The sequence below is a fragment of the Falco peregrinus genome, chromosome 2 (genome assembly GCF_023634155.1).
Source record: "Falco peregrinus isolate bFalPer1 chromosome 2, bFalPer1.pri, whole genome shotgun sequence".
NCBI lineage: Eukaryota > Metazoa > Chordata > Aves > Falconiformes > Falconidae > Falco > Falco peregrinus.
The window spans coordinates 98,330,990-98,358,022 of NC_073722.1; the positions used below are offsets into that span (position 1 = coordinate 98,330,990).

General features: G+C 42.5%; 1 protein-coding gene across 1 annotated transcript in view; it reads left to right on the plus strand.

Annotated features, from left to right (window-relative positions):
- Positions 1-27,033, plus strand: part of TMEM132C (transmembrane protein 132C) — a 221,495-nt gene that overhangs the window by 129,223 nt on the left and 65,239 nt on the right. The window lies entirely within an intron of this gene.

Genomic DNA, 27,033 nt, shown 5'->3' on the forward strand with positions numbered 1-27,033 from the left:
CAGGGATACTTTAGGAGGAAGACATTGGCAGTGGATTTCTTTTGCCATTGAAGCTGGGAACAGAGACAATTTCCATTCATTTATGAGAAAGTTACATATGAAGAAGCGGTTTTATATATATATATATATATAAATACATATATATAACATATGAACAAAGGGACAGCTAAGGTGTACCTATATCCTTTATTGGGTGCAGGGGGATAATGCCTTCTTTGCCTCAGTCTTTGATAGCAAGACGAGTTGTTCTCTGGGCACCCAGCGCCCTGGCTGGAAGGCAGGGAGCAGGAGCAGAATGAAGCCCCCGTAATCCAAGGGGAAATGGCCAGCGACCTGCTGCTCCACTCAGACACAGCCAGGTCTGTGGGGCTGGATGGGACCCAGCCGAGGGTGCTGAGGGAGCTGGTGGAAGTGCTCACCGAGTCACTGTCCATCATCGACCAACAGCCCTGGCAAACTGGGGAGGCCCAGCAGACGGGGGTCAGCCAGTGTGACACCATCTACAGCAAGGGTTGGAAGGAGGATCCAGGAGCTGTGGCCCTGTCAGCCTGGCCTGGGTGCCGGGAAAGGTGGTGGAGCAGATCACCCTGATGGCCATCACAGGGAAGGTGATGGAGCAGATCACCCTGATGGCCATCACGGGGAAGGTGGGTGATGGAGCAGATCACCCTGATGGCCATCACGGGGAAGGTGGGTGATGGAGCAGATCACCCTGATGGCCATCACAGGGAAGGTGATGGAGCAGATCACCCTGATGGCCATCATGGGGAAGGTGGGTGATGGAGCAGATCACCCTGATGGCCATCACGGGGAAGGTGGGTGATGGAGCAGATCACCCTGATGGCCATCACGGGGAAGGCAGGTGATGGAGCAGATCACCCTGATGGCCATCACGGGGAAGGTGGGTGATGGAGCAGATCACCCTGATGGCCATCACAGGGAAGGTGATGGAGCAGATCACCCTGATGGCCGTCATGTGGAATGTGGGTGATGGAGCAGATCACCCTGATGGCCATCATGGGGAAGGTGGGTGATGATGGAGCAGATCACCCTGATGGCCATCATGCGGCACGTCGGGACAGCTGGGGGTCAGGCCCAGCCAGCGTGGGGTTATGGAAGGCAGGTCCTGCCGGAGGGACTGATCTGCTGTGACAAGGTGACCTGCCTGGCAGCTGAGGGAAAGGCTGTGGCTGGTCTCTGCCTGGGCCTCACTGAAGCCTTGGACACCGTCTCCCACAGCATCTCCTGGAGAAAGTGGCTGCTCCTGGCTGGGCCGGGGGGCCCCCGCGCTGGGCTGGCCGAGCCAGAGAGCGGCGGTGGATGGAGTCACATCCTGCTGGTGCTGGGCACACGGGGTGTCCCCAGGGCTCAGTGCTGGGGCCAGTCCTGTTTAATGTCTTTATCGATGATCTGGGTGAGGGGATCGAGTGCCCCCTCAGTGAGTCTGAGAGGACGCCCAGCTGGGGGAGCGTTGCCGTGCCGGGGGGCAGGGGCTGCAGGGGGGCTGGGCAGGCTGGGCCCTGCCCAGGGGTCACACCAGCCCCAGGAGCTGCGGGCGGGGGGCTGGGGGCTGCCCGGCGGGAAAGGGCCGGGGGGGCTGGTCAGAGCCGGCTGGGCATGAGCCCCCCATGTGCCCAGGTGGCCAAGGGGGCCAGCAGCCCCCTGGCTTGTGTCCGAAACAGCGTGGCCAGCAGGGCCGGGGCAGTGACCGTCCCCCTGCGCTGGGCACTGGGGGGGCCGCAGCTCGAGCCCTGGGCTCAGGTTCGGGCCCTGGTACAGGACAGACCCCGAGGGGCTGGAGCGTGTCCAGGGACGGGCAGGGGCTGGGGCAGGGGCTGGGCACAAGCCCTGTGGGGGGTGGCGGGGGGAGCCGGGGGGGTTCAGCCTGGGGAGGAGGGGGCTCCGGGGGGGCCGATGGCTCCCTACAGCTGCCCGACAGGGGCTGTAGGCCGCGGGGGTCGGTCTCTGCTCCCAAGTGACAAGGGCCAGGACAAGGGGAAACGGCCTGAAGCTGCACCAGGGGCGGGTTAGGTTGGGTATTCAGAAGCATTTCCTCACCGAAAGGGTGGTCAGGCATTGGAACAGGCTGCCCAGGGAGGTGGTGGAGTCACCATTGCTGGAGGTGTTTAAAAGACATGTAGATGTGGCACTTAAAGACATGGTGTTTAGTGGTGGGCTTGGCAGTATTGGGTGAATGGTTGGATTTGATGTATCTTAAAGGTCTTTTTCAACCTAAATGGTTCTGTGATTATGGCCTCCTGAGTATTTTGTTTTAGAAATCATGCATATTTTGGTGCAAAGTAGGAGCACTGTTTTGGGCTGCTGGCAAATTACCAGTGCAACCCTCAGAGCTTCCAAGGTGAGTCCATCTGGTGACATGCATCTGTCTGCTTAAAACGTCACATGGGAATGTTGGCATGTAGCGGTCAATAACAGGATCAGGAATAATATAGCTAAGCTTTTACCTACTGCTTTTAGAGATCCCTTCCCTCCACCCTCTCTCATCTCATTTTCCAAATAATTTATCTCTGCCTGATATCTTTGCATTTTAAGATTTCTCTTTATGTTAGCATGCCTGCTTCAGGTCAACTTATGGCACAGATGTCTCCATCATACGGTGTAGGTGCCAGAGACACACTGGACATCTGCTCATGTGGTGGAGGATCAGCCAGCTGTGCCTTGTAACAATATCTTTTCTAGGGCACAGAACATGAGGGTTAGAAGGTTGCTTCCTGAAGGAGCCTTTCATGTGGCTCCTCTTTTGCTTCTTTGAATGTCAGGAGTGTTCATCAAAGCTGGGAGCTGGGGCGGGAGGAAGAATGGAGAATGTTTCTGGTGTCTCTTTCAGGAGCAGGCTGCCTGCAGGGCGGAGGCGGGCGCTCCACTGCTGTGCCTTGCTTGCTCTGCCGCAGTATCTAAGCGAGTGTCTGGCACAAACTGTCTTGAGAGGGAATATTTCTTTCTTACCCTTTACTGTCTTACTGGGTACTTGCGGGAGCAGGGCAACTTGTTGAACCTTATGAATCCTGAGTGGGATTCATTGACTTACCCATTGACTTAATGGGTAGCACTCACTTGCATTAAGAAAAGCGAGTTTGGCAGGAGCCCTTGTGGACAAGGACTCTCACGGAGCCTGAAGGACCCTTTCTTTTCACTACTTCCAGTAATGCAAGTTCAGAAAGATCAAATTGGAGATAACTGTAGTAATTGTCATGGCAACAACATAACATCTGTCTAGTTTTCATCTAGCACCTACCGCTGGGAGGCCCTGATCCATGACTAGAGTGTTGGCCCTCCCACAATCCAACAATGCTGTTATCAGTCAATTGTTTCAATAGAAATTTGTGTTTAGCTTGTCATCAGCATAAGTACCTGCTTTCTAACAGATAAAGGCTGAATCAGAAAACCAACAGGGCCTGCACAAGTGTTGTGGAAGATACTAAATGGAAAGTATTTTCTTTCTTATCAGGTATGTCGCAACATTCTCTCTTCTGTTTGAAATTCAAAGCAAGATATTGTAGTCTGAGGTTTTTGAAAGCCTGTCGTTAGGCACTGCTGAAATGGATTGTCATGTTGGATTTCAACAGAACCAGTGTTAAGACTCGGTCCTGACCATTCAAAAAATACATTAGTCTGTACCAATAACTTAACATAGTGTTAGCCATGGAGTAAGGCGTTCCCATGGGTTTTCTTTCCAACAAAAGAAATTAATTAATAGAGATGAGATAACGAAAGCATGAAATGAGATCTATCCATGATCTATACACAAGTTCCAGCCCAGTTGCAATAAATTATTTGTTATACTTTTTTTTTGTCTATTTCGGAGTTCCTGGGTCTGTTGGGAAGCAGAAGAGCTGAAGCACCAAGAGAAAGGTCATTCTTCACATATTTCTTGCCCAAATGAAAGCATCAAATCTGTTTGCTCAGCAAATCTGTAGGGTTTGGAAAAGCTTTTTACATGCTTATCAAAACCAAATGTGGGAGGCTTAGCCAGTGCATGCAGTAACCCGGCGTTGCTGAGAAAGCTGCTGTCAGTTCCTTCCCTGCTTTCCAGTCAGGTTGCATATATTGTTTTATTTCATTATTATGTAAATAAGAGTACAGCCCCACACATTAAATAGAATAGCATGTGCAATCATGGAATAATGGGAAAACAGCTTTCTAGCTATTCCAAATTGATAGAGAGGTTCAATAATGACTGTAATTTCTGGAATGTAAGTCCACGGTAAGATTTTTTTTTTTATATCTGACAAAGTAATAATTTCTTGGAGAGTGACAAGAAAAGAGTTTACTTTTCAGCCTTTTACTTTTGTCTGCACATGTGTTTTGCAGAGCTCCTAGAATGCGCAGCAGGAAAGGCTGGCTGTCCCAGTTGCATCTTCTGCCCAGAGCTGCTGTGTTCTTCCCTCTTGCACACAGCAATCCCTATTGCTTTCCATTGTAATAAACTGTAATTCATAGCGGGGTTATCTGTGAAAATCTCCTTCTGATGCAACACATTAATGGACTGACCCTTCTGTTTATTTTTTGGTTTTGCACTTTAATTCATCAGTTCTAATTTGGGGTGAGGTCAGCTCTTATTTAGCTGCCACAGTTGGCATGGTTTGGATGCTTTAGCAGCTATTGTCATGTAGCCTGGCTTGTGATTTGGAGGCAGTGGAAGATAAGAGACAAAAGATGCAGAACTAGGGAGGAGGAATCTGTGCATGTGTATTTTTTCTCACACTGTCTTTGAAGCAGAAACATCTGCTGAAAACCATAAACAGCTGAGTTCAGCAATACCACATCATGCTGCCAAGCAACTCTGCTTTCCTCTGTAACTTTCACAGCAGAGGAAATAAATCAGTCAGGCAATAAAGAATGAAGAAAATTTAGGAAAAAGTGCCAGAAGCCAAACCTTTCTAGAATAAAGTGAATAAGATCTTTGTTAGTATTCGGCAGAGCAAATTGAAATATGTTTCTTACACATGTAAGACCTCTGTACCATTGCTGCTTGAGGAATTTCGTAATAACAAAAACTCCTCTGAACTCAGGACACTTAAAACTGGTCAGGAGAGACCTCTGGAAAATAGGCTGCAATCTCATAAAAGAGAATAAGATGATTTTAAACTTTTTTCTGATCTCATGCCTCTGTCAGATCAGTAGCAGCTAACCAACTGACAGTGGTGAAGTATCACCGTTTATCTGAGACATTTACATTTCCTTAGACAAAGCACAATATATTATACAGGTGAACCGTTTGTTTCTGCACTGACTTACCAAGATTTACTTTTCTACTCAGTTACTTTAGTTTGATGTGTTACTGCCTACTTGAAGTACAGATAAAAATCTGTTTCTTTCTTTTGTTATATAATAAACGGTGACTGCTCTGTGAAATGGGGAAAATTATTATATAGCTGCAAAGTCTTTGTTGTAAGTCTTACAAGGTAAGCGGGGTAGGTAAGAAAACCAGCAGATCATAGTAAGTGCTGACTCGGAGGATTTTACAGTGTGTTGCTGGTGCTGTGAGCTCCTACTCCCTGCTGGTAGCGGAGTTGTCCCTCCAGTCACCACTCCTGGGTGTCACTTTTGTTCAGATCATTGAGCTCTATTCCCAGTTGACCCATGTATGTAATTAAATAACTGATGATACTTGTATGGTTAAACACTACTCCTGCTGCCTTCTTCGTTCAGAGACGACATAGCCTGTCTTTTGTTGCTGTACTTCCCACCAGGCCTAAATAATAGAACGAACTCAGGTGGCTTTTACACACTGTGATTTATTTTTCTTTGTTTTTAAAATTCAAAATGAATTTAAATGCATGTCATTAGTCTCTGCCATTATATCCATCACATGTCCTCCATTTGGAGGTAATTGTAATAAAAAAATAATTTTATCAGTGCATTAAAATTATCACTTAAAATCTCTTACAGGATTGATAGAGGGTTTATAGAGGAAGTGAATTCTTCATAAACATTTGGCAGACTTAACTGTTTTCTCATTAGCACCAGTTTTACATTAGTTTAGCTCCGCTGAGTTGAATGAAATTAATCTGCTGATTCTCACTTTGGAAATTTAAACCAGGATCGAGCCTTACACAATACTAAGACGTTTATTTAAACTCATTTGTAGTATCCAGTTCTGTAATTACCAATATATTGTTTGAATGCCAAACCAGCAGGAGGTGCTGAACTTGAACAACTGGAAGACCTGATCTGTCAGGTGGTGTTAGTGCCTTGGTCCAGGTGCGTTTCTGCTTTGGGACACTCGCATCGCAGGCATAGAAAACCTTGGTGCTCTTCAGTGATCTTCTTAGAAGAATGTTTGCGATAGCTGGGCTGCTAACAAACACAGCTCTTTTCCTACAGCTCTCTAGTATTTTCCATATTTCAGTGTGCTCTTGTCTGTCTCCATTCATCTGCGGTCTCTCTTCTGCCATACTAGTAGGCTTGCTGAAGCAGGCAGCATGTTCATTATTTGTACAATATGCAGCAGGGTCCTAGCCTTTGACAAGGCTTCTACTCTTCATAATAATGGATAAACACCTCCTTTATGTGGTTAATTCTGTGTCTCTACCTGAAAATAGTTGAATGGATCCATTTCCTAGTGTGAAGCATGTGTGAAACTTTTGCAGGGTGATATGGGGGTAACGCTAATATATCACATAACCACTAGCAGGGCACGTTACCAATGCTTCGGACTGAATGAAGCAGCATCATTATTGTTCTGCAGACTTCACAGCGTATGAGCACTCTTAGCAAACACAATAGTTAATGTAATTCAAGGTGGGCATAGCACAACTCAGCAAAACCAAGGACTTCTTGGATTCTTTTACTATGGATTCTGTTTGATCCCCCCTGCACATTTTACAGGGTAGGTAGAGATAATACATGCTTCTTTACAAGCTTAGAAAGTAAAAATCTTTGCCTGTTATAGATAAAGCAACTCCTGTAGTCTAAAAAACTAGCTTGCTTTGGAGATCATTGCAGTTCTCTACACCTAACTGACTTACACAAGAAAGAGTAGTTACTCTGTTTGCTTCTATAAGTCATAATTTGCAAGTCATAATTTATCTACAATTAAGGCTGCAGGAAGACCTCTGGCATTTCACAGTCTGGGAATGAAGGAAGATCTTGGGGTTTTTCACTGCCACTTCATGGTGGGTATCAGCAAATACTGACACTTTAAAAGGCAACCTTTTTTTTTTCAGAGCTGTGCAGCCACAGTCCCTTAAGTGTAAATCAGTGTAGAATTTGTCTTGCTGTGTCAAGTGTTTGTACAAATCACCTGGTTTGAGTTGGTTTCTGTTACATAAATTGTTGCGTCAGAGGGGATATAGGAAGTGTTTGGAGGATACTGTGTATTTTCTGGCAATTGAACAAGGTAGAGGTGGGCTGCTCTTGTGAAAGGTATTGGATGTGTGTGAGTTCTCCAAAAAAATGGTTATGGTCCATCAAGTCCTGGCTAAATAAGACCCCTGGGCTTCTGTTTCTTTCAGTAGACGATGGTGGACAATTAAGATCTGTAAGTATATTCTTTGTAACACTTCCAAAATTAAGAACAAAAAACTAAATGAGAGTAGCAGTATTATATAAAAGTTGCCAGGTTTTTGAAAGCACTTTTTCCTTAAGCAAGGAAATACAGTACCGTTTCCTGGAAAAATCGATGATGTGTCTTTATTACTTCGAAAGGTCAGAATGAGGAGTGTGAACAACTGGTGTAAATCTGTGTAGGTCTACTGAAACAATATATACCAGTTTGTCCCACTGTCATTCACAAAAAAACTCCTACAACTTCCCTGTTACTACTTTACCAACATGCTAGTAATTTCATGGGGAAGTAAGTTTATTAAAGAAAATTGAGATGCTTGCGGAGAAATTTTTGGATAGATCAATGCTGAATTCCTGATTACTTGCCAGGAATTTCAGTTCTAGTTAAATTTCCAGGGAAGAAACCTTAGCTTCGTTGAAGCAAATGGCAAAATTTGCTTTACAGTCTGAATTGCGTGAGAACCCCAAGGTTAGAATAAATTTTTACTCTTCTCTTCTTCCTTCTCTCTGACATACAGCTCAGAAAACTAAAAAATCTCTTTCCTGTTCAAGGCTTACACGCTCCCCTTCCATGTGTATACCTGCATACATGGTGGTAATTATTACAAAAGGAGTTTTAAGTAGCACCCCATTGATTTTTTTGGTTTCCATGCTGCAAATTAATGGACTGAGCGTGCACTCTTTGTAATCACACTAGTAGAAATTCAATAATGACTCTCCCAGAGTACTTGAGCGACCTCAGCCACTGAATTCATTCCTATTTCAACTATTTTTAATGAGACTGGCATATTTCGCAATTTCATTGAATGGCTTGAAGGCAAGGTGCCCTGACACCCAAAGCATTACTGACAGACCAACTAACAGGAATTTCAGTGTTTGTATCTTCCCTCTTACCAAGAATAGTTCACAGCTTCTGTGTGGCAATGTTCATTGGAATGTACTAAACAAAAATTTGTAATATACATGATCTGCATGAACTACTCTGTTATAACTACTGGGTTTCAACTAAATCAGAGCTCAGCAAGTACCACTGACAATCCTCAAGGGGATGTAATCTCTCTGGTTAGTTTAGCAATTGTTCAGCTAGGTTTAGTGGGTTTAGTTGCATTTGGTTATCATCTCTTACTGCTTTTTTGTTATCTTTGAAAAAATATGATAGGACGATGAGGCTCTCCACATGGAGATGCTATTTGTCAATTTTTATCTTGAGAAATACTTAGAAATTTAATGAGACTGATTGGGAAGGAATATTTAAAACAGCTGTTGTTCATTGCTGCATATCTGCTCGGCTGTGTGTATGTACGTCGTTCCACACTTCGGTTATACATGCTGTGATTTCCTCACAACAAGCTAGTAAAGTCCTGCGCATTGCAGATGAGCACTCTTTAAATGCCTCACAAATACAAGCCATTCCCAACAGGACTTTTAAAAAAGTTAACATAGAAATGTCATGGGAAGTGTAGGGGACTTGATCAGTAAGAACTGGCTAGAAACTCAGCTTTTGCTAACATTACTCCCAGAACCAATTGAGAAGGAGGTTGTTGCCATGTTCTGTTAATGAAAACTGCGTTAATGATTTTGACAGGCAGCCTCCTGCTCTTTTCACTCTTCCTGGAGCCGGTGGAATTGCTGAGGTGAAATGAAACACATAGTCATCAAACATCATATAACTGCCACATCCTTCAGTGATGCAGATCAGTAGAGATTTGTTGTGGTATGCTGTGGATCACATATAAATTCACTGTGTGGGTTTATTTAAAAAAAAAAAAAATCTCAGAAGATAGCCAGAGTCACAGAACAGACTTCCACTGAGAGCAGAACCCAGGACATTCAAGGGCAGTGGTTTTTACAGACCCTGCTGACCATGTTGTGCATGGATAGGCTCTGACTTTGTAAATGTTTGTGGACTCTGCACCATTACCGGCTCCCAGAGGAGTACTGATTTCACTGGCTTTGCTGCGACTGCTATACATCGACAGCTGATTTTGGGAAAATGTGTTTGTAATTCACAATAGAAGAACTTACACTTTTTTAATGGGAGTTAACACCTACGTATCAGGACAGAACGAAATAACCAGGGTTTGAATTTGGAGCCTAATTCAGTGTTCAGTGAAGTTTGGAGAAGACTGTCCATTAGCTTTGAGTCCTGCTCTCCATGAACAACTTTAGAACAGTTTGTACATCCTAAATATGTTTAAGAACACAACTACTAATGATGCACACCACTGAGCACAAGTTAATTGCTGCCTAAAGGACAGAAGCTGAAAAAAATATCCTTTCAGTACCTCTCAGTTGTTTTCTTCAGGTTTTCCCACTCAAGTCCTTTTAGAGCCCTCTTATTAGACCTGCTCAATATGGAGGCCCCAACATCCCTCTTCCTTCTGTTTTCTTTTTTAAGAACCTTTACCACTTCACCATATCCTGTTTTTACCTTTCTTACAAAATAAAGGTTTGGGATTAAATTTGTGATTGATTCCTGGTATAATGACAACATCTACTGCAGGATCTGCTTTGTGTCTTCCAGTCTGGATTAGGACCTTAGTTTCTCTTTGTATCCTGTCAAATAACCTAGCAGATATTTCTCTAATCTTTTATGGGACTAGTGGTCTTTCTGTGTAACGATACCCACTTTCCCAGCCACTGGGGAGATTTGCATTAACTGATGAGTTCTTTCACAGTATTAATCAAGTCTTAGTCTGGAATTATGGATGCTGGAAGAGGGAAGAGTATGTGGAAATTTCCCCTCATGTGGCTAATACAGCAGCATGCCTTTCAGAGTAGTTTTAATGCTTGTGTGTGTGAATATGTATTTATTTATTTATATTTGCAAGGCTTATAATGTAAACTTGTCATCATGCCAGTGATCTATTTGTTCCTTTGCCAAGTTCTCAAGTAATTTCCTAGGTTGCTAGAAAAGATGTTCCTCGTTTTTTACAGTTCTGCAAATTTAGCTGTGGGTTGAAGAAAAACCAGCATCCAGTTCTACCCTCAGTGTGCACCAAGCAGCCACTGGCAGCAGCTTCCATGGGGCGATTGGTAGCCAGCTGTGGGAGTCCAGTGGTTTATTCCTTTCTTCTTGAGATCATCTGAACCCACATGATCCTGCTTCTAAGAAAGCACATACAGCTCTTGCCAGGGTCTCATGAGCAAGATGAGATACTGGCTGGAGCATTATAGGCTCCTTTTGGCCTGTGGTCTGGCTCACTCCCCATCAAACTTGGAGCAGAGGAAGGAAAGATTGGCACTTAGGTCACACACCAATGCAAGTGGAGCAAGAATGTGGCATGGACACGCACAGACACATGAGCAAGAGAGTGCTTGCAGGCCCAGCAGTGTGGCTGTGACCCACACGTTGGCTGGTTAGATGCTTTAACTACCAAAGTGCAGTAAATCATTTGTATTCATCAATATCTATCATATTTTCTGTGGTTCCCATTTTGAGTTCCCCATGTACCTTAGAAAGAGAAGACTTTGTTTCAGTGACACTCTCTCAAAATAAAAACCCTAGCTTATTTGGGGTAAACAGTTGACTGAAATATTTGTCAGGCTCTATTGTAGCTGTTCCTGCATTCTGTGAAGTTTTTCACATATATTTATAAGCATGAATTCATTTTACCAGGAAGCAAGACCATTAATCCTGCCTACTTTGAAGCCATGTCTTTGTGGACTGTGGTGGGTCACTTAACTGTTCAGATTACTGAGATTGTTGGAGACTTCTACCCTTTGTAATGTTAATGGCTGCTGAGTAGCTCAGCCTTGCGTGAGAAATTTTTCTCATATTTAAGAATATTTTTTATTTTTATTTTGTATTTCTTCACGTATTTCTCTGTTTAATTTTTTTTATTTCTTATTGTATATATAACTTTTTTCTTATAATGAATCCTCTCATAGGGGGACTTGGTTTCTAAAGAGTTAATTGCTGCACACTATTTTACTCATGAGCCGATTGAATCAGATAATTTGCTGCTTCCTGAGTAATGTCAAAGAGCGTACAGAAAGATCTTTTGTTCCAATAAAGATGTTAAAGAGGATTTGAGGATTCCTTTCTATGCAAAAATTCTTTACATGAATGTTTTACAGTATGTACGCTACAAGACTTAGAAATGCTGCTATTTAAACATATATACATATAATTAGTCAGTAATTGTTGAGATCTAATACTCTCTTTAGCGTGTTTATTAGAACTATTCCAGATATCCCTGAAGAGGGATTCAAGGAAGTGTGTAAACCCTTGAATTTTATAGTCGCTGCCGGTTTTACATCTTAAGCAGGGAGAGAGGTGGGATTTTCTGAGACACTGAAGTGCCGAGGTTCTTGCCCCTCAAGTTCAAGAGCTCTCAGCTACCGAGAGCAGTCACCGTCTTGGTGCTGTAGGACCACAGCCTGATCATTAGGGGACACCTCCCGCTCCCAAACAGCACAGCGCCCTCATTTCACACGTGCAAAGCAGAACTGGGCTGTCTAGGCACCTTTTTGTTCCCACCTTCTTGGTGGGTAAGTGCTACCTGTTTTCTTAGCAGTGCCTAACAGCCAGAATTCTCATGTCTGGAAACACCTGTGTGAGAGAGGATGAGCAGGAATGATTGTGAAGCATCTGGGACAAGGAACAGACAGCCCTGAAACCCTCATTATGGAGCTTATGGGAAACTCGCTTGCCTGTCTGCCCGCGTTACTGGCTACTCATTGTGTAAAACATGCTAAACAGTTTACTAAGAGCACAGATCTTGGCTCTTCATAGCCCAAGGCTTTTCCACAGTTCAGAGCCTGAGGCGCTTTGCAGATTAGCACTGAACCATGCGCTAAGGCACCAGACCCTGTGTACCTCATCTCAGCAGTGAAGACTTGAAGAAAAAAAAAAAGAAGCAGAGGGCCTAATTAGCTGGGTCACCAAGTGGTCAGGCTTGGCAGGGCTGAAGGGAGGAGAAGGACTCCACAGCCGTGAGTAGGATAGAAGCGAAGAGGTGCTTGTCCAGACCAAATCTCTCCTGAGCCTTTAAAAGTTTTCTGCCTCTAATTAAAATCAAGTGTAGATTATGTGAGCATTTCAACTTGTGTCTTCCATGTTGCTCTGTTACTCTTACTCAAATCTTAATGCTTCTGACTCCAATAGCCAAAACCTCTCAATTATTGTCACGCTCTAAGTAGCTTAATGACAATAATCCGCTGTAGAGAAAAGATAGTTTAAGTGAATGGAAGTTATTAGATGCAGGAAAAACATGCCAAAAGTCATTCGTTTCTTGCTAACTAGATGTAATTTAAATTTTAAACAAAGGTATTGAAATTACTACTCGTGGAAGAGAATCCAAAACTATAGTAGTGGTTCTTTTTTTAAGGGAAGTGACATTTCTCCTTGGGGCTAATACCATAAGGTTCTTTGTTTGCACTGAAAACAGCATAGCAGTAAGTAAAGAATAAAGATGTAAGTTCTTAGAGAGCGATATATACTTTAAATATGTAACTTTTTAGTTTACAGTGTATCATTTATGGTGTTGGCTTCCTTCTCTTCATTCCTACCCACAAGGCTGCAGAAACAGAGTGAGTTTCCATGAGTGTCAGTGACAGTATTTGACATTTGTACAAGGGAATGTAATATCCAAACACAAATCTGTTTGTATTGAGAATGAAATAAACTGTGACAATACCTGAAAACTTAGGTTTGCAAGTTTGGAACTTGCAGGCTTTTCCAGAGGTTCCTAGAAGTGTGTAAAGTTAACCTTCAAAGTCTTTGTAGGACTGGCATCGCTCTAGTCTCTCCTGTAAACCAGTCTCCACGTTCATCTGTCTTTTTACTCTGTCTTAGACTTACTGATGTGGGTACAAATCACCTCCCTAACTTCTCCCTCTTCTAAGATATATACTGGAGATAATGGCCATTATTCCTCTACTTGACATACCAGTTTAAAAGTACCAAAGGCACTCTACTCAGTCCTCCCTCTAGCTTCAGTCCGTTTCTGGGGAAGACATATATTTGATTAATTACCCATTTGCAGCAGAAATGTACTGAAAGTTGCTCAGGTGACCTGTAGATCGTTTAATGGCTGATGCATGGGAACGCTCCATCACAAGCAGAGCTTTGGCTTGTGCGGATCTCAAGGTCCAGAGTGTCAGAAGGGGGAAATGGTTAATGTCCCGGATCTATGACATTTGCTTTAAACCCAGTGCACTTTCTCCTAGGTGCTGCATTGTGGAATAGCATCCAAACATTTTTTTAATTTTTAGTGTTCCAGCCTCTTCTGTCTGGGTCATGGTATCTGCCACTGCACAACGATGACCAGGAAGCTGCCTGTGCTCCGGGAGTGCTGTGCAGGAGCAGAGCTGTGTTACATGTCACTGGGGATCTAGAAGGAGCCTCAACAGTGCCCATGTATTAATGACCCATTGTAATTAAGGCCATGCAGGCTTGTCTTAACACAGCCCTCCATTCAGGTTAAATTTCTGTTAAACACTGATTAAGCCCCCAAAGATAAGAACTTTGCTCTTATGTGGGGTTGTTGCAGTCTCTGCACTTTATTGCTAAAGCTGTGGCAAGCAAGGGAAGTCTGTGCTGCTAATTCTAAGTATATACATTCTTTAGCTCTCTCCTCCTCACCAAGCCTTAAGCTTGTTGTCTAAAAATGCCCTTTACAAGAAGAAATCATGGTGCCACAGAGCTGATTTGCAGGTGCCCTGCTGTACGGGCTGCAGTACTCAGGTATTCCCTTTTCCTTTGAACATGAAAAGACAGACAGGTGGAGCCTGGGGTATTACTTGGTACAAAGCAAACATTTAAAAACCACCCAGTTTCAGGTCCTTATTGGTAACAGAAAGTGCTGTTTTCCAAAGTGCCATTTGACATTTAGAAGATTAACTGGTATTGAGTTCCTCTGTGAGTCGGGCTCCTGAGTATCTGAGTCACTTCTGGAAACCTGAGCTGGCCATATGTTTCACTTAGGCTTTGCAGCGCCAAGTGAAGCAGTGCATAAATACTTTGATGACTATAGTTTGTAGTACCTAAATTTAAAAAAGCAATTATTTCAACAGTCTGACACCTATTGGAATTTTCAGAAGTTCTGGGGCCTCGAAATCCCACTGCCGGTGAGAAAGCAGATGTGTTTGAAAGCAATCAGATTTTGAAAGGTGCTTGTGGTTTTGAAAACCCCAGAGCTACCCCATCACTTTTGGAAGTGAAACTAAGGTACTTCCATCCCGGCCAGACATCTGACAACAGAACCTGAAAACAAGGAGTATTTCTTAAAATAGAGTAGAAAAGTGAAATGTGACATGGTAGCATACATAATAGAAACCTATGCAAATTTGTCTATAGATTCTGAGAATGTGCATGGAGGACACAGTTGAGACTGAAAATACGGGCATTTGGGACACTGGGGAGGCTGTTTCTGTTACCAGTTCAAACTGAACGTGGGAGGAATAGCAAGAATGACTTCGGGAGAACTTTGCATTAGGAGAAGAGCTCTGTTTTGAACTTGACAACAGGCAAGACAGAAGACTTGAGATTGAGAAGTAGAGGACGTAAAAGAATAGGTGGTTCAGAAGTCTGGCTTAGGAAGAGTGGTAGCAACATCCATGAGATCATGAGAGTCAGGGAGCTATGTGGGTCAAAGCAGGGGGAGTGTGAAGAAGTAACCATGCCATTCAAATGGAGAAAGTAAGAGAGGACATGCAGGGACGTGCTCAGAGCTGCCAGGTGGAGCCGCAGAGGGAAGCAGGGCTGTGCTGAACACGCTTCGGGAGCAGTGCATCACTGTGCTGCCTGCTCAGAGTGCCCTGGCTGGTGTCCATGCTGTCTGAGGCGGGAGGGGGAACAGTGAGCAGGGAGACAGCTGAAAGTAGCCAAGTTAATGTGAAATCGATAATCATGTTTGTTCTTGTTCTTTTCTAGTGTAAGCAGGTGACAATCCTTATTCCCATCTTTCATTCTCTGCTATGTGACTTAGTAATAATAAACTCTTCCTTTAAGCTCAATAAGGATGTTCATAGAAATTTTTATTGCACCTCCTTTGTTTTAACTGGAGTTCAACAGTTCCTCTCTGCCACATTGTGAAACTGGGCCAAATAAACAGCAGAGTAGTCCATCCATCACTGCTTTAATTTTGTGCCTTGAAGGAAATGGCTACTCTAGGGAAACAGCACACGATGCAGTTTGAACAGCCATCGCCAGGCCATTTAATATCAGGGGAGGCCCATAATAAGAGCTCCCTGTTCTCTGGCCCATCTTCATAATGTTTTAATACCCAATATTATTTGGGGACGGTCTCCATAACTTGTCATCCTCCCTCCTTTTCAATTTGATAGTGAATTTGATGCTGCTGAAAAGTGGCTGTTTTGAGAGCTTTGGAAACTGTATTTGTTGATCAAAGACATAAGGAACATAACTTCTTACTGGTCCTCCCCTGTGATATTTCTTGACCAGAAGGACAATAAAATCCAGAAGTCCATATAATTTTGAGCACTACATTGGTTTTTTATATTGTGATGCTTGATGGGAACAGTTCTATTGTGATGCCATTGCATTTTGTTATGACAAAAATTTAGTTGGCAAATAGCAGCCAGTGCTCACTCTTACTCCGGGATCCAGATAACACGGATACATATTGCCAAGGTTTATTACAGTAATGTGCCAGTGGAATCCAGACAGAACGGTCATCTGAGTCTACTTGTGGTTCATTTTACTGCATACAGGTTGTAGCTGGTTTTCCTCTTCACATGTCCCACACCAGTCAGCCTGACCATATACAAAGTCTTCAAAAGGTACGACTGAGAGAGAGCATGAATACATATGGATACAGCTGTGGATAGAAATCTTTTTGTAGGAAGCTGTGGGAGCTTTATTGGGTGTGTCACCATTTCTCTTTCTCAAGAAATATGTCCTACTTTCAGAATTTAAAGCCTTTTAAGCTACTAGGTTTTGTTTAAAGATGGTACTACATGGGGTTTTTTTCTAATCCATTATGATTAACTGTGTATTGATTGTTGTTAAAGAATTTGTAACAATGGAAAGTGGTCAAATTTATTCCTGCAGCTGGATTTAAATATCCATCGCACTTTCTGGATAAGATGGAACCAGACCTGTTAACGTGACAGTAGATGCAAAAATTCCTACTATGTAGCCTTGCTGATTTCCTTTATAATAATGTCAGTGTACTCAAAAGCCTCAACCACATAGTAGGCAGAGCTCTGCAAAATCCTCAGGACTCAATTTAAACATGTGCTTATTGTTTGTGTCCTCATTTTTCCAACGAACTCCTGTATGACCTTGGGCAGGTCACTTCATTTATCTGTTCCCCAGCCTGCGTATCATAAAATAGGCCAACAGTACTGTACGCCTGAGAGCTGTGAATAAAGTTCTGTCTGAAATCAGGGAGAGAAATGTATTGCTATTGCTGTTAATATTACATATCTATTTAAGTAACATGTCCTTATGGTCTCGTGCATTGTATCAGTAGACCCAATGAAGGCAGCAGAAGTGTTTACACATTGCAAGTGGTTTGCTGGACAATGGCCAGAAAATAGGGGTGAACCTATCTGTAACTAGTAGATATTCCCTGAGGCATTTAGCAGCAGGAGTTATGGTTCAGAGCCATGTTAGGAGGATGGATGGATGGATATATAAATAATTGTCACAAGGATTTAAAGTCGTGCAGGAGGCATAGTCTACTTTGCATGTAAACAAAATGCAGGTCTTGAGGGAGTCTGTGTCTCTGCTAAATCTACTCATGTATAAATCCTCTTTTTTAGGTTTTGTATTTTGTAATCATTGTAATTTTAATTCAGCTACAGTTCACAGGATTTGCACATTTTACTACCATTAAGGAAGTCAATAGGAGCTGTGCATCCCACTGGCTGTAGCCACACTTCAATAATTAACTCCTTTCCCATCTCCTAAAGCTGGAGTCAGGCACAGCGACAATACTTGAGACAGCCTTTGAGAGCATTCAGCCTGGAATGTCCCCATGTGAGGGACAATTAATTCAGCCGTATTGTATTTGCCTTCTTATGTCCTCCTCTCTTTCCTGAGACACTATGCTGCTGTCTTTGTTGTTGCTGGGCGCGCCCACTTCTGTGGTTATCAGCAGGTTGGCCCATCCCCTGTTAACTCCTGTGCCAGGGGACCAGCCTGCAGGGCAGCATGGTCCCTGAACCCCTTGATCTCCTTCTGATGTTTGTTTAGCATCCTGCCCATCATGCACATTGCATAGTATTAACCAACTGTATGTGTTCTGCCAGCTAAACAAATTCTTCAGATCAGATTCATCACTGAAACAGAGTGGTACTGGGAGATGCATCCCCAGATGATAAAGCTTTCCACCAGGAAAATACTCCGTTCTGCTATTATCCCTTTTTGTAGTTTCTTCAAGTGTTTGCATTTTATGTTGAGAAAGTTATGATTGTTTTGTAGTCAACAGCTTTCCAGGAATGACAAATGTTGCTTTGCCCATTGAAAAGAGGAGACAGATGTTCCACAGAGTAGGATAAAGAGGAAAACACACAGGCCTTTACCAATCAGCCATGTTTGAATTTTTTTCCCTGTAGTTAAAAGCGTAGAACATTACTTCACCTCAATCATCCCTGCTAAGTATTATGATTGCAAGAAAGGGATCCTTAATATCCCTGTTACATGTGGAGCATTTTATTAACTCAGAAAGGCACTTGGTGTTGACTTTTTTTTTTTCCTTGGAGGAAATAGTGAAATTTGACAGGTAATTTTGTAAATGAAGACAGTAAACAGCTGTTGAGGATGATAATGTCTGAGTGGCTTTGTTGTTTCTATGAAAACTTAGTTACACTCATTTTAGATTAATTTTTTGTTGTCTTCTGTTAAATGAGAATTGCTTACACGGCTGCTTCAAATGGAACCTTGATTGCTTTCCATCTACTGCCAAAACTATAAAAGATAAAAAAAAAAATCAAATGCATAAAAACATTTATGAGCAGTGATACAATAAATATGTGCTATAGTGCATTTTAATTTGATAAATTGAAGTTTTGCTATGCAGCAGTTTGTGTTCATGTGTGAGAGAAGCATATACATTAGCTATTTAAATTCAATACTGTGTTAAACAGCACTAAAAGCAATTCTGGCTGCTATTGGGAGCTTTTGGTGTGGTATTATGAAATTTCCCCAAAGTCTGAGATGCAGTGTGGGAGAAATGAAATGAAATGTACTCATGGAAAAGGAAATGCAAGGTTAGTCTTGCAGCAACCAGAGATTTAGGAGATAGAGCTTCAGTTCACACATCACCCGCAGGTTTGCTGTGCGAGCTTTGTGTGCTGCCCCGGAGCGTAGGGGAAGGCGCGGCCCTTGCAGGCTGGGCACTGGTACGAGGACTGGGGCCAGTTTCTAGCTGCTGCAGGGTTTTGGTGCGATCTGTCACTCTGTTTTCTCTGGGCTATATTTTTTTCCGTTTATAAATGGAACTAACAAACATCCTTTTACTCTTTCTTGTTTGTGTTGTCTGAGTAGGCTGCAAGGTCTCCTGCTATGCAAAACCATCTCCTACTATGTAATATACCACTTAGCACAATCGTGTGCCAGTATTCAGCAAAATACTGTAAAAAGAAAGAAAAGAAAATATTTACAAAGAGTCTAAGCCATAATTTAGTCCTGCTTTGAAGTATGTTAGAGGCATTTAAAGCTTCTCTTGACTCTCTGCATATGGATGATTTCACCCACGTTGGGTATTTCTTGGAGTCTGAGAAAGTGGTCAGGTTCTAGTGTTTGCGAGTTCACAGAACCATCCGGCAAGTGTGAATGAAGGTCATTTGTTTTGTTTGTTAGATCACACACTTAATAACACTTGAGTCCTGTTATGACCTTTTGCATAATTTTGTTTTGGCATAAATGTCAGGAAATGCAGCCAGGAATGAAAATACTGATAAATATATTGCCAGGATTTAAACTGTAACTTAGGCTTCCTGGAGAACAGATATTTAGACAGCCTTAATAATTTTTGAAACGTTTCTCATCGCTCAGTCCTTCATATAAATACTTGAGAAAATGTTTCTAAATGCACATCATTTTCCCTTTCAAGGCTTCACACCATGAAAGGTGGTGTTCACGAAGGGAAATCACTGCCTCTTTAACAAATTGGTATTTCAAAGTCACCACAGAGTCATTTTTTATAGCTTCTTCACCCAAAAAAAGTTCAACTCAGCTGTGCCAATACATTTTGAAGGAGCTCCTGTTTTTCTTCCATTGAGCCAATTCTCTTGACAAGCTTAACAGAAGGAGAGGCAAGACAAATGTCTGGTGTGAGATCATACAGTTAGTCCGTGACCCCAGAAAGGGCTTTGACACAGACTCTTAACACTAGAGCACGTGGTGCTTCCGCAAGCCAGCGGCGTGTAGCTGGGGAGATGCTGCCGCTTAACCCGGTCAGCAGAGCCTTGAAGTAGGGAGGGAGACAGGGGCAGCAAGCAAGCAGGAGAATTGTCTGCAAATAGAAGATCTGATCTGAATCCCCTTTGGCAGTGGTCCCTTGCGTGGAGAGGGCCCAGGGCTGTGGTTAATATCATAGGAGGCTGACAGGAGATCTTGGCTAGCTAAGGACAACATAAATCTGCTGTATAATTTGAGAACTGAGAGTGAGGAAGGGAAGTAGGTGTCATTTAAGCTTGACAAATCCAGCCTGTCCAACATGTTTTCCTGTGTCTCTGTTACTTCCCACTGTATATACATGTAGACACGCATACACACAGCATTTCATTCACAAGTTTGATGTTCTCAGTTCTTTGGCTTCTCACAGATGCTTTTGTGCTTGCCAGTAAATTGCATCAGTGATTCCAGAAGCCTTCTTTTTTTTGGTCTGCTGGCATAGGTAGAACATGGAAGTAGTGTACGGTAATTTAATACAGCTGGCTAAGATATTCTCTGTTTCTTCTCTTCCCTTCCTCTGTCCATTTCACCAAGACATTTTCATTCTGCCAACCAGGTCACCAGCAAGAGGAATCAAATAAAAATCCACTGATGTCAGGAAATAATGTCAATTTACACCACATGACATCTACTGAGAATGAAGAGACAATCTCTGATAGCCTAGAGCACCTCTTAGTTCCCAGTATTACCTTAGACACAATTTTGTCTTTATGTTTAAATACTTGGAGCTCAGTATTCCTGTAAATCCCTTTTTCTATATTCAAAACGCTCCATCTGCTTTGGGAAACCCTTTAAATTAGTCATAAAGGCCAAGTCTCTCGATAGAAATAACTGAATAGCACAGACATCCTATCTGTAAAAATAACAACTGACTTCCTAGTGAAACCTAATTCTTGGAAGAGTTGGCAATGCTGCTGAAAATTATTAAGAAAATACTTGTCTATTTTCAGAAATCTTTTAGATTGAATGTCATGTACAAATGAGCATGTTTAGAATGCATAATGGAGTCTGAAGACCATCCCATTCAGAATCCATTAACCTCTTTCTTTCTGGTGCAAATTGTATATTCTGCAGTCAGCAACAGCGGGATGTTTGCAGCTATTTATAACCTGTGTGTGACAGTTCTGTGTGTACCGTGTTGGCTTAGCACTGCTCCCACACCAGAGCAGCAGAGCTGAACACCCCTGCAAACTCAACTCTTAATGTCATATTGCTCTACAGAGATTTTATCTCTGCATTAGCCAGAACTTAAAATCTCTGGAAGTTTTTGTTCAGGGATTTTAGCATGAATCCCATTGAAACACAACACCTCTGTTTCTGTTCTAATATTGAGGCACTTTATTGATCAGGATATTTCAGGTAACCTGAACGATTCAGGTCACTTCAGCTACAACTATTGTCTTACTCTATGTCAAAAAAAATTTGGGCACAAACATGTTCTTCTCATGGCTAAGCATGGACAATCACTCAGCCATGTGCCTTCCTGAAATCTTTGAAATAATCCCCAGGCAAGGAAAGGGTTACTGTTTGTTGTCCAGTCTTTTGCAGCTTGATGCTGAATAATCTGCCAAGTGATGCTAAAGCACAGGGCTTTTTTTCACTTTTCCCAAGTGAAAGTAATGACAAAGGTGCAGAAGAGAGGAGAATCAGACTGTGACCCCAATTCATTGAGTTGGGGGGGAAAGAGACAGCAAAAGGAAAACCCATCTCATATGCAGTGCAGTCAGGTCATCTCTGGGAGCAGAGCATTACTGGTGGTGGAATATTCAATAGCAGCCTGTAAGCAGCTCTTTACTGGTGGAAAAGGTCATCTCTTGGTTTGCCTTGGGCATCAGAAAATACTTTGAAATTGCCCTGGCTTCTCTAAGCTGACAGTGCTGCTGGAGAGGGTGCCTGAGGGTACAAGAGAGGTGACAATGGAACAGTGGCCCCACTCCCATCAAAATCAAAAGCAGAACACTGATTGACTGGAGTGAAGGTAAGGTCAGGACCGAAGTGTCGCATGTAACGTGTTTCAGCATTGTCATCATACTGATTTTTCAGACACAGGAGAATGGTTAGCAATATTCACTGTACAGCTTCAAGAGTTTTGAGAGATGTTGACACAAATTTTAATAGATGGATCATTTCCTGCACACTATGGTTTCTGTATTTAAAGAAAAAATGCCGCATGCTGCGGGGAATAATAATATGACCATGATTCACTCCTTTTATGATCTTGTTCTGAAGGCGATGCATCTGACGGGTTGCTACCCCAGGAAAATCAAACTAGATTAAGGGTCTGTAGCTGGGAGGAGGCTGGAAGGGGCAAACTCCTTTATATTTGTGCAGTTAATTTCCAAGACCACCCGGTCTAGTTGGCTGTCATCCTTCCCCCTTTTTAACCTTCTTTTCATATTGCTCCTGCAAGGCTGCTTTATCATATAAGAATCCATGACAGTGTTCTTGGATGTTCTCTGCATACAGCCGTAAGTGCGTTTTCCCATTGGCAGTTCAGAGAGTACAGCACAGCTTGGGCTGACAGTCGGCTAACGGTTGTCTTTAAGAATTGTCTCTTATCTTGCATTCACACAGCTGTGGAGTCAATTCTGCTGGTGTTCTCCTACAGGAGCAATTAACAGGTGTAGGAAATTTTTGTAACATGCAGACAAAGGTGTAAAATGCATTTGAATTACCATGGTTGAACAGCATGCTGAGATGAACCACTGGGACTCAGCCGAGTGCTCAGCGGTACTTCGGCCATGCACAGCAGCGTGGCCCTTTGCACTCATAAGGCCAGGCCTTCTGACCTGAGGGTAAGGAAGAAATTGCTAATGACATCTGTAATTTTTAAAATGTCTGCTGGCATCAAGCTCTTGCTTCCCGCAAAAGTAGTTGAGGCAGGATTACAGGGGGGGCAGATTGGGCCAAGAGGTGGCTGACTGACAAACTGATAGGATGTGAGATCTAGAGATGTAGTAGAGTTAGCAAGTAGATACTACTGATCCAAATTAAATCTTGTTAATAAAATGAAGCAAACCTTTATGCATGAAACTTACACCATTTCTAGTGTAAAGTGCAGAGTGGGATGGGAGCAGTTTTCTGAAAGTAAACTTTGCCCTTGGAAACTGGCAGGGGACCTGCGCACGTGGCACTGTCACCCCTGCAAATCGCATGGAGCTCCTCGCCGCCTGCGAGCACTGCCCAGGAGAGGAGGACTGTGAATCTGGCAATGTACAATTTTGCGAGGATTTCCCTGTAGGATTGATTTTCTACTCTTTTCCGGTTCCATTTTCACTTAGGGAGAAGATAACCCTTAATTTTAGTTTTGAAATTAAACTGATTGGACTTATCTGCTGCTTAGATGGAAGCAGCAGCAGGAAGCCAGCCTGTGCCTCAGGAGCGAGCTGGCGGGCGTCCTCCTTGTCTGAGCGCAGCTCCGATACGCGGGTTTGTGTAGGACCCATTCACACGGGGGTGAATGTCACCCCACGTGGCTACCCATCATCAACCTCCACCACTCCCTCCTGTGCATCCCAAATAGCTATTTCAGGCCTGTGCTGCCATCGGGCTGCTGATGACTGATTATGATTTCATAAGAAATAGCGTTATCACAAGTGTGCTATCTTAAACCTGTATGTTCCTTGTGGCCGTGATTAATCCTGCTTCCTTGTGCTCGCTCTCATCTCGCCGAGCATTGTACCACTAATCCCACGGGCACACCCTATGTGTGCAGACGAGCTTTTCCTGTTGGATTTGCATTTCTTCAGAGCCTTGGAAAGCCGGACTTTCATCAGTCTCATTCCACCTGCCTGATCAAGCAAAGTGTCGAAAGTCGGCAGAGAGCAGGAGCGGTGACTAATATCGTTGAAGATTTCTGTAACAAAGGGAAGGCTTGTTCTTCAGATTCTTTTTTCCCTCCTTTTGATACTGTCCCCTAAATGTCATTTGTATAATTACACAGAAACCTATTTTGATTTGTCTAGTGCAGAAAGGCATAGAAAGAAGTGTATAAAAAGGCAGTAATGATTGGAAAAAAGTCACAGCAGATTTTTAAATCTTTGCTTTGGGCTGTGAGACAAATGGATAACTATATGGTGCATAGAGATTCAGTGCTAGGCTCCTGTTTATTACTTTCTGCTATAAAAAACTCGCTGTTGTTTAAAGAGCATTCTGATATCATGCAGCCTATGGTTCCCCCTAGCACTCCTGCACTCTTCCTGGGGGTCAAGGTAAGAGGAAAACTTTTTCCTAGCAATGGAAAGTCACCTCTACAGAGCACGACATCTCTCAAAAGCCTCATCCAAATCCATTGTGTTTTCTTGCTTTGAATTGGGGCCTGATTTAGGGAATTTGAAGCTGAGACTTCCCAACAAATTATAGACAGCTAGTTTCTAATTAAGGTGCTGTAGGGAAAAAACCGGATTCGGACAGAACCAGAGATGTTATAGTAACTTCAGAGTTGCTCTTGGAGTTTATCTCTAAGTGTTTTGTCAGTCGAGTAGGCACTTGCTTTTCTCACAGGCCATTTAACATGAGGATCGTGTCTCCTTCATTTGTCTTCTTGAAATATTGAGGACACATTGCTCTTCATGTGGCTGACAGTCAGACAGGAACGTCTGCACTCTGCCTGAAAACTGATGTGTGCTATCAGCTCTTAGAAGAAACATTTTAGCTGCAAATACAAACATTCAGTCCTCATCCAATGAAATCTTTAAAAAGTAGCTGGCATCTCCTAGAAACTTTGATTAACATTTTGCTTAAAGACAGTTTTTCTACTAGAGCAAACATCTTCTGTATTACCCTGCTTTTTCATTCTATTATGCAAAAGTGTCAGATACAACTGCCAAGAAACAAAGATCCAGGACTTCTTTTCTCCATGCAAACACACCTGAAGTCTCCATCCTGCTGGTGACAATGTCTTCATTAGTAATACAGAATGACTTCACTTTTTGTTTAACTCCACCCTAACACTGCACTGCTTTTGCCCCAGAACTTTCTTTTTTTCTCCAAAATGAAATATTTTTTATTGTGAAAATTACAACTTGCTTCAGGAAAGCAGAACATTTAAAAAATTAAAACTTTTTTGAATCAAAACTCCGATGATTGCAATTGTAACACAACTTTGTAATGTTGCAGTGGGAGAGAAGTCAATGATAAATACATATGGTACCCTCGATACAGTAGACACAAGGAGAAAGAAAAATACAAATATACAGAAGTGAAAGGGTGAACTTGCTAGGGAGGTGCTGAATTATGCAGAAATCCAAACATAGATAGTTGGTGTAATCTCAAATCTATCAGCCTTGACAGTATCCTTTTAAATGACTCCTTAAAAATGTTAATTGCACATCATAGGCACTTCAGCAATGACATTTCTGCCATTGAATGTCATGGGGACATTTTTCCTTTTATTATCCTTGAGCAGGAGAAATGAACTACCAGAGTTAGCCACCAAGTAACTGTATCATGAAATGTAATGGATCTACCTTCAATATTTATGTTGGTTCTGCTTTTAATAAGCTGCTTTTTAAATTCATGAGTGAGAGTGGTGGATGGTATAAGGAAGGCAACATTGTTACACTTTGCTTTATGAACTGTAAGATAAAGGTTTGTCTATCAGACTTTCAAAACTACAGATGCTGAAAGCCCTGGAGTCTATGATTTTTGTAAATTTTAATAAGAGCTGGTTTATAACTGCAGACTGAAGAAGTTGGTCACATTTTTGTCTTGTTTCTCCAGGGTACTCAGTATCATCAGCTCTCCGCATCATGTTTTTGTTTTAAACATGCAGAACAAAAGGGAGGGGAAAAAGAAAGGGAAAACAGACAGGGAAGAAGAAGGGAAAGGAAAAGTGGAATAAAAAATCCCAGCAACCAACTGCTGGCATTTTAGGATTTTCCACTGTGAAATTAAAACAGAGATTCCTTGTCTAAGATGGCTCCTACAGCTTCCTCTCCCTCTTTGCCCCTTCAGGGGAAGGAAAAAGGGAGAGAAATAGTTAATAGCTAAAACTTCCTTTTTCTTGCAATCTAATATATTGCCTCTGTCTTACTTTAGGAAATTTCCCTCCCTATGGCGGGGTTTTTGGACATCGCTCAGTGTGGGATGTGTTGCCTTACTGTTTTCCCCATCTCAGTGGAGTTCTTTGATCAATCTCAGTGTGCACCTTACCCTATGATCTTCTGGCTTTGGGTTCGGGTTTTTTCCTTTCATATCTTTTGAGGACAGATTTGGCAAACTGCGTGCATAACGTACATTAGGGGTATTAAACATATGTTCTTCCTGGATATCTAAACTTTTTTTTTTTTATATATATAGTCACCATGTAGTCATAGTCAGCCTGAGGATGCCAAAATAGTGAATTGGGGGATAGAAGGTTTAATGGGAGCAACACTTTCAAAATGCCCCTCACCCTCCCGTCCTTCCCACTTCTCTATGCACAGCCTTGGTTATACAGTGCTTCTCACAGTTTTATACTGTAAACTCTCAATGCACTGCAGCAAAGCTATGCCAAGAGATGGTAAAATATTCCCTTGCAAGTTTGACCTTGCAAGATCATACTGCATAGTTGCAGTTTACAGAGATTGTGAAAGAACAAAATATTACTGCTCAGCATTGTGATGATAACTTTTGGACGTATGTACTCAGAGTGGACCAATCTTTGCAATTATTCAGGACGGTGTTCTGAAGTGTAAGTATACCTGCAAATAATCAGTACATCCAAATTAAACCACCGTACCTGACTCTGCTCTCCTGTCAGTTTTTGCCTATGTCATTCTCGTTGACATGGAGTGTCAGCTGAGCTCAGTATTTATCCTGCTGTTACTGCTCAGACTGCCTTTTCCTTAGACTAGTTTGGGTTTCTGCTTTACCCAAACTGTATTTTACTTTAGCATAGTAAAGACCATGTGAGCAGCATACAACATTAAAGAGAATTTACAAGAAAAGAGTACGATTAAAAGAGTATATCATATATTCTACAAATGCTAATAAGGGGACTAATACGATCTGAGACAGGAGATATGACCTGAGACTGGGGAAGAGGAATGTATTCCTGCTGCAGATGCTCCTTAGTGAAGCTTGCAAAAATGTATTGACTTTCTAGAAATAAAACTACTTCTCCACCTTCCCCAGGCTGGTACTCTCTA